The following is an 8,768-nucleotide window of genomic DNA, read 5'->3' on the forward strand; positions in this document are numbered from 1 at the left end:
TATCTGTGGTATTTGCAGTTTTGTGATTCTCAGGGATATGATTTAGCAGAAGGTTTTTAGAGTTAGGGTACTATGGTTAGGCTGCGGTTGGACTTGATGATCTTCAAGGTCTTTCCCAACCTGGGTAATTCAATGATTCTATGATTTTATTCTGTTTCTTTCTTGCACTTTCATTTTGGGAAGCCCCATCTCCCTCCCTCAGCCTGCCATTATAGGAAGGGTGCTTCAGCCCTGACCAGCTTCGTGCCTCCCCTCTGCAGATGGGGACAACCCCAACCCCTCACTCTGCTGACCTCAGCTCCCCTTTGAATCCCTGCTCTCTTTAACATGTATTTGGGATTACCCCAGCAGCTAGAAAAGAAATGTTTCCGCCTGGTTTCGAACCAGGGACCTTTCGCGTGTTAGGCGAACGTGATAACCACTACACTACGGAAACGCTGAGTGCTGGGCACCCAGCGCCTGCTTCAGCCCCAGTGGGAGGAGATTTGGGATGACTGATGCTGCGACATCACTGTGCTCTGTTCTGACAGCTGTGCACACAGGGACGAGTCATGCAAAAATCTTAACCCACCACAGCAAGTTTTGCTCAAGACATTTCTAATGCTCTTTTTTTTTTTTTTTTTCCTTGTTTCTTTTCTTTTTGAGGTTGACTCATCCGCTCTGCTCTGAAGTCTTTCATCTGCGTTCAAAATGAAAAGCTCCGCTGGCACTTTAAAATCTTTGGAGATTGGATGAACAGCAAAGCATTAATTTACACTGTTAATTGGTGTATAAATTAAACCACGTTCTCTTGAGAGTAGATGCTTCCAAAGTAAGATTTTCTATGAGGAAAGTTCTACTGGCAGCGCTGTGAGGCTCGGAAGCTGAAACGAAGCAAAATCAGCAATGCGAGATTCAGAGAGGAGGAGAATGGGGTAGCAGAAAGCGGGGATTAGCTTGTTGCAAAGTAACTTCATTCCTGATTAAAGTATTTTGCTACAGAACAGAGACAGCAGCAGAAAGTGCACTTCCTGATGAGTTAATTATTTGTCAGAGCTGTGAGAATCTGCAGTGGGAGGTTGTGCCCTCATCGACCTCATCTCTGCATCCCAGCCCAGACAGCACGGCTTGCTGTGCTAATGCAAGCAAATACTGCAACGAAAGGGTTCATACCTTATCTACCCTGGTACTGCAGGGTAGGATTTAGTCACATGACTGGAATAGGCTCCCCAGGGAGGTGGTTGAATCGCCATCCCTGGATGTGTTTAAGAGCCGTTTGGATGTGGTGCTCAGGGATATGATTTAGTGTAGGGTTGTTAGAGTTAGGGTACTGGTTAGGCTGCGGTTGGACTTGATGATCTTCGAGGTCTTTTCCAACCTGGGTAATTCTATGATTCTATGTTTCTATGACTAAATGTGCTTTTACTATGTATAGCGCTGGAGGCAATTCCTAATTTGTTGACACATTCATTGTTTAGGAAATATTCTGGAAAAACAAAACCAAAAACAACCCACAAAACCATAAAGAAAGGGAAATCTTATCACAGTGTCTCACCAATTTTTGCGAGCTACTCTGCAGTGTAGGTACTGAAGTCAACCATCTCCCCCCATGGTCTCCTCATGGTTCTTCCCCTGACCCCTAAAGTCTGTGATGCACAAAAATTGCCAGCCTTAACTCATGATTCCCTCAGCTTTGTCTTCATGCCTTCTTACCATGATGGGAAAGCACTAGAAGAACTGGAATTTCCCTACCAATGGCTGTGATCCTTTCTATGGACTTGTCTGCTTGCTGAACTAACCCACTTATCTGAAGGCAGGAGCTGCCAGTGACTGAATAACATGATGTTCATACTGGAAACTTCTCAACACAGAAAATACCAACTCATAGGAAGCAGTTTAATCTAAATAGGAAATATGGTCCTTTTGTCAAAGTGCTGGAAAGAGCACAAGTGGGTTTTCTCTGAAGACAGCCTGATCTGCAGGCAGCCCACTAAGGACTAATGGATGTTATAATGGGTAGATTACCTCAAGGTCTCAAATTTCAGCACTGTTTTAAGTTTTCATTCTTAATTTACTTCTTGGGAGATTCATATAGACACAAATACTTTCCAAACTTGAAATCTTCAGCAAAATAGAATTGCACCTCATAACCCAGTTCTCATAGCAGCTGTTTTGAGATGGATATGTAGTAAGCAGAGACTAATACCTGATCATACTTAATTTGTATCCCCGAGAATAACTCTCTTCTCCAAACTGATCCATTGTAAATAACTATTCTATAGAAGCAATTTAACAGAAACAGTGGAGCATGCTGTGAGCCCAAACATATGTAGAGGGAAGTGCAGAGAAACTCATACACTATTTGAAGTGGAATCATTTCTAATTTCTAATGCAGCACCATTAGTCAGACTGCACAGAGACTGGGACAGTGGCAAATGTACTTCCAAACTTGTAATTACGTGGTTAGGAATGAAAATGGAGCTATGGACTTCACCATTCCTTAGCAACTTGTTCATTGCCCCATAACCACTAGGACTCTTCCCTTTCTGTCTTAGCAAATCTTAACCCTAACTCTGTGTCCTGAGAGTGGCCAGGTCCAAGAAACAGCCCCATCTCTAGCCCCCTCCAAAAACTGACCAAAATGGAAAGCAGACTCCCGCCTTTCCTTAGTAGACCATTCACAGCCCCAGAACGTCTGAGTTTCTTTGTATTCTGTCTTGAACAACACTTACCTAACTCTAGAGAATGGCCTGGTCAAAGGTTACAATTCATACTGATTTGTATGTATTCCTAGTGAAATTCTTTTGTACCACCTTAAATAATAAGTTTGCGTGAGAAACGTCTGATGTAAACAGATAAAATAGAGGGAGAAAAGGAATCAAACTGAATAACATTTACTCTACTCTATGAATGTCTCTCAGGAGTTTGCAATCCTAATTCTGGGGAGCACATTTGAAAATGCTTTATTTGACATCTCACTTAAAAAGTCAAAACCAAGAAGAATTATTTTGGTCTGTCTTTCTAACCTTAGCAGACCTATTGTACCTTGAGAATTGCAAGATCTAAGGTCAAACTGAGTTTATAGAGTATATTTCTTACAATCTTGTAACGCAAAGACTCAGTTAAAACAAGAGACAAATGACCAAGGTAAAACAGCTAAATGGCCCGGCTTTTCTCTTGGTAGTGTGCAAGGAATCTGATGTTTAAATGAGAACCATTCTACCCCAGAAATCTCTAATCTTCTCCCCAGTGCACTGGCTCTATTGACTGCCCTGCAGCACAGTCACATAATTTAAGCAACATCAGAGATAGAACTTGAGCAGGTGTTGCATTTTGATAGAGGAAAGTTCCTGACCTTTCAACAATGATTCGTGCTATTCAGAGGGAGAAGAAAAGTTTGCACTATTCCTCCACTTCCCTTTCTGTGAAGTGTTTTATTATTAAATGAAAAATCATAAAATAATAGAATCATATAGGTTGGTGAATGGGAACCATTAGGTTATGGCCTGAACCAGTGATTGAGTACCCAATGAAGTGGCATAACCAGCCCTGGGATCACAGGTGCTAGCAACACACCTATGTGACCAGAAGGGGTGGGCCCTGGGTCAACCTCTCTCTAACTTCATTATAGCGCTGGCAGCCGAAGGGGAACCATTTCTACTTAGAGACTGCCCTTAAGTAGAGAGTTTTTAGCAAGCCCTCATTTTTGGAAAGGGGTAAGCTATTGCTTCTTTATTACTGGATTGTGACTACTGCCTTTCTTGGGTGATCTGAAACCATTTAAAGGCAACTACATCAACTTCCTCCTATCCTTATGGTTGGAAAAGTTCCTCATGTCCAACCAACTGCATAACCCTAGAAGTCCACAGGAAAGCCATGTTCTTAAGGGTCATGTCCACAGCTCTAATTCTGTTTTGATTTCATAAAATAGTCAAGGTTTTCTGTACCTGGAAATAAACATTTACAGCCCTGTTTGTTTGTTGTGTTTTTTTTGTTGTTTGTTTGTTTGTTTTTTTCCTATCCCTCCTCTTTGCTTAGACAAGTGTTTGATTTTTGCACTTGGCAGATAGCCTGTCTTATGAAAACAGAGTAGCAGAGGACATCCAGTACATCACTAAAAAATGATGAGACAGCAGCTCTGTCATGTTCTAAAGCAGCCAAGAATTGCATCCTTGCAAGAAGTGACTTACAGGTGAATTTGTCTTGTCTGGGGAGCTGTGGACAAGAAGCCATATGAAAGAGCATCATTATAAGCCGAGGACTGCATGTTGGGTGCTTCTGGTTCCTTAACTGAGTGTGTTCTGTGTAGTCTAAGTAATTTGGTGTACCTCACAAGATGGAGAGTGATTCCTGCGCTGCTCCCATTTGAAAGTTTTACAGACATCAGGTTGGGAATAAAACTGTTTCCTTTCCCTTGTGCTGCTCAGTCATCCCAAGTGGTTTTTTTTTTCTGATTGAAGTGTTTTCAAGAGCTATTGAGGGGTTCTGCAGCCATTTTATGTAGAAGAGCTTAACAGAGCAAGCTGTTTTCTCTGCCATAAAGTTCCCCCAGTCCCTATACACAAGTGCTTATTCTATGTTCATAGTGGTTGTCCTTCAGAAAGAGTTATCTGGTGGGACAGTTAAAATAAAGGTAAGAGATTTTAAGGGTCCCTGAGATGGTGTTTTGTCCCTCTGCTCTTCTTGTCTCAAATGTGTTTATTTTGTTTCTTCCACTTAGAGGAAGCTTTGCATTACAGTGTATTTAGGGAACACAGTGTTATTCTGTATTTCTACACACTGAGTGCTAGAAGCAAGTTTTGGGTTCAAGGTGCTCTTAGAACAGTGTGTGTTTCAACTCTGTGCCCTGGTAGTGTTTTTGCTGTGCTTGTTGTATTATGAGTAATGCCCCTGCAGTTTCAGTGTGATTTGGTGGTCTTCTCTTTCTGACCATGTGAGAAATACCTCATACTGAAGAGAAGGTGCCGTTCTTCCTGAGACAGCTGCACCGCAGTGGCTCATGGAGTCAGTGAGTGCTGAATGGAAGGGGGTATGCAGCACCTGGTGCACTGTGGTCCTGTGGTAAATAAGATGATGTAAGCACAAAGATAGCATAATTCAGTGGCTACAGCTGTGGCCTCCTGAAAAATACTCAGTGTTGGATAGCTCTAGCTGAGCCATGCAGAGCTGCAGGGCTCTGCCAGGAATCACTACCACAGCCAGTTCCATGGGTGATGAAGACTATAAATTTGAGATTAGACAAAGATAGCTTATTCTGTATCATGTTGCTATGTAGCAATTGGTAATATATCTTTAAAACTTCCATTCAAGTATGGTTGTATGCAGCAGCATTTGCTTTGGCTTGCCATCTAACAATGATTTCCATTTCCATCAGCTACATATTTCTCCAAATACACGGTTTCATTAAGAAGGCAGTGCAGATGGAAACAGAATACTATGTTAAACTATTTCTTCATCTGTGCTCTCCTTCCTCAGCCTCATTCACAGAGCTTGTCATGTAATCCTTCCACACCTTATAGTTCAAGAGGACCACGTGACACTTGATCAACAACAATAAAAATCCAGTGGAATGATGGATTTTGACCAGCAAAATGATTGTTCACTCTTTGTCTGAAGCACGGTAATGAAATGTATGCAGGACTTCGGGGTTTTTTTTGAGGGTAAAGTAAGCATTAATGCTGTAAGTCAAGCTCTCAACTGTTTTCTCCTTGACACCTTCCAGGAGCATCAAACTGGGATTTAACACTAATATGACAAGAGCAAGCAAGCTTAACAAATTAGATTCTTGGCCTCTCACACACAGACACAGAAAAGACCCTGTTTACGTTGTAAGAATCACAATTTATTTGTGGTATATTCTTCACTGGATACTTGCTCTTAATTTTTAAATACATATGTGGAAAAAGACAAATGCTGCCAGATGACTCCGTGGTATGTGATTTGCATTGATGAATACACAGCAAGTTCCACAGAGGAAACAAAAGCAACATTTAGATTTTAAATTGGATCATATTATCATGTTATTATGTTCGCTTCTGTTCCTCTTCATGAAGTCAGTAAGGACTCAGCAAATCTGCCAGGAAAAATGAGCCTCAGGTATCTTCCATTCAATGCACACATTCTATCTGAAGCATTGTATCACACGCAAAGTATTGAATTTGTAATGCTGAACGTAATTTGCTAGAAATTGCATAGTTCCTAAATTAGCTTGTGATGTTGCAGTTTTATCTGCTACAATCCACTTTCTTGGATTGATTTGATGTGTGCATTTATGGAAGACTGAACCCTCAGGCATTTGTTTTGCCTGAAGGGGGAATCATCTGTCTACTTTTATTGAGCTACTGTATTGATGTGGATTTATAGGAGAGTTCTTTCAAAAAATCACAATGTATATAGTGTGAAAATCTTATGTATTCATGGGAGAGAAAATAAGAATTGATCCTCGCATCTAAGATTTAATTGTCATTGGAAATCAAGAACAAATACAAAATGTCCTTCTGCTAAAGGAGTTTGTTAGGTATAATTGTTAAAGGAAGTGGGGTTTTTGAACATATTTGCTTTTAACTTGTTGGTCAATTTCAATTGGATTTGACAAAAAAGTATAGAGGTACCAAACACATTGGTTGAAGACAGGCAGCAGCTGCTGGGTTATTACTAGCCACGCAGAGTGAAAGTCTTATAATCTTTTCTTTGTTAGATGCTAAAGAATCTTTGTGTAGAAAATATGGGGGGAATCAAAGCTGATTACTTGGCATGTGACAGAATGGTCTCTGAAGTAAAGCTTTGCGCCACTGATGTTTTAAAAATAGTATTGATAATAAAGGCTTGCAGTTAAAGATCCTAAAGTCAAAGTGAGGTTTTCAGGAAAGATTATGAAAGGAGTGTGTCAAGCACTGAACTTCAGAGTGCTTCAGATACTGGTTCAGATATTGGTATACAGGTGATCTATAGCCTTAGTGAAGAGGTGAGGACTGTTTACTCTAAAAGGGTGCATAATCTCTGCTGCAATGTTGTTTGTGTTACAGCAAGGTGACTTGTACACCTTCCTGAACTTTCTGAGGGAAACCCCCTGAAACAGGGGCTGTTTTCAGCAGCACAACTTGGCTGCAGGGCTTTGCTACAGCAGAGATGTATTTCTTCAGGATGTGGCCAGGCATGTCCAGCACAATGGCTTCCAGCTTCTACCTCAAATGTCTGTAGCTCTGTGTCCATATCCTTGGTAGGCACCAACTTTGCCACCTCGGCCTTGAAGACTGTTCTCATACCTCTCCTGAATGCCTGCCTGATCAGGCTGCCCAGGGCCCCATCCAATCTGGCCTTGAACCCCTCCAGGGATGGGGCACCACAGCTTCTCTGGGCAGCTGTGCCAGCGTCTCACTACCCTCTGAATAAAGAATTTCCACCTAATATCTAACCTATTTTTCCCTTCTTTTAGTTTAAAACCATTGATCAACAACATTGTTTGTGTGAATTATGGGTGTATTGTGTGTGGAGAAATCTCTATTTGCCAAAATGTCTATAAAGTGAATCTAAATATACATGTAAATTAATTATAGCAAATGCTGTAGCTGTATTTTGTAATGTGAATTGCATGCGTTTATACTTAATTGATTTTTGTTGCCAGAATATTTAACTTTTATCTAGCTTTTTGATGTTAAACTTCCATTTACAGATCTGAAATTGCATTACAAAAGCAGGCAAGTATCATTATTTCTGTTTCACTGAAAATTAATAAAACTCAGCAGGAAGGACTGAATGTATTTAGCATGGCCAGGTGAGACTTCTTTTGAGAACTGGATAGCTGGATAATGATTGAAGACTGGGTAACAATAAATGCTCTTTCACAATTTATTTTATTTGTCAAAAATTTCCAACAAATAAAGGAACAGGCACATATCAAAGATAGCATAATCACAGCCTCATAGGAGATTAATGGTTGAACTGTGCTGGAAGACACCAGGACAGCAGTGTGGCTCCAGGGTAGTTAAAAGCATCTTCCTTTTTCTCTTCCATAGGTAGAGTGTTATGCCGATTTCCCAGTCCCTGTTCTCTTAGGACTCTCCATCCAGCTGCTCAGGAAATGTGTGGATGCAGTGCTGAGGGACACGGTTAGTGGGCAAAAGGATGATCAGCTGACAGACTACATGACTTCAGAGGTCTTTTCCAACCTTTATGATTCTATGATAGAGTGTCGTTGTAGTGTTGTGGGTCATTATTGAAAGCATTCTCACAGCCATTGTAGGCTGCAAGTTCTTTTTCAAGTATTTCCCTTTTCCTCTACATTTTCCTGTTTCTTTCTCTTCCTTGTCCTTCTACCTGTACTTTTATTTGGTCAAGAGGTGCAAAAGGAATCCACGCTGTCTCAAAGCTCGTGCTGTCATTTGTTCATTTGAAACTTAAGGAAAAAATTGAATAGCTTTCACTAAATGCAGAGAAATAGATTGCTAGTTAATAGGTTTCTGAATGCATTCTGGTCTCAGGCAGCATTAGCATCCTCCACATTCTGCTATTTATATGTAAGTATCTGTCTGTCTGCTGAAGGGATGTGGGAGGGTGATGAATCTAAAGGAAAGCCTTTCATTTACTATTGCCTTATTTAAACCGGGTGGATTAATTTTCTGTACTGCTGAGAAGCAGGTTAATAGGTCCTCCTATTTAAATCTGAGAACAAAGTGAGTTTTGCGTGCAAAGATTAGTTAATTTATGTTATGAGGAACCTTTCCCTACTTCTGTAAATTTTAAGCAATTGCCAGCCATGTTCAACAACATGCTTTCAATAAAAATCACAA

At 40.7% G+C, this 8,768-nt stretch overlaps 1 non-coding gene across 1 annotated transcript; it reads right to left on the reverse strand.

Annotated features, from left to right (window-relative positions):
- Window positions 1-363: 363 nt before the first annotated feature.
- TRNAV-CAC (transfer RNA valine (anticodon CAC)) lies at window positions 364-436 on the reverse strand. Its single transcript has one exon. It is a non-coding gene; the product is annotated as a tRNA-Val (tRNA).
- Window positions 437-8,768: the final 8,332 nt, after the last annotated feature.

This window comes from Coturnix japonica, chromosome 1 (genome assembly GCF_054131305.1).
Source record: "Coturnix japonica strain WE chromosome 1, WE-NBRP24, whole genome shotgun sequence".
In the NCBI taxonomy this organism is placed as follows: domain Eukaryota; kingdom Metazoa; phylum Chordata; class Aves; order Galliformes; family Phasianidae; genus Coturnix; species Coturnix japonica.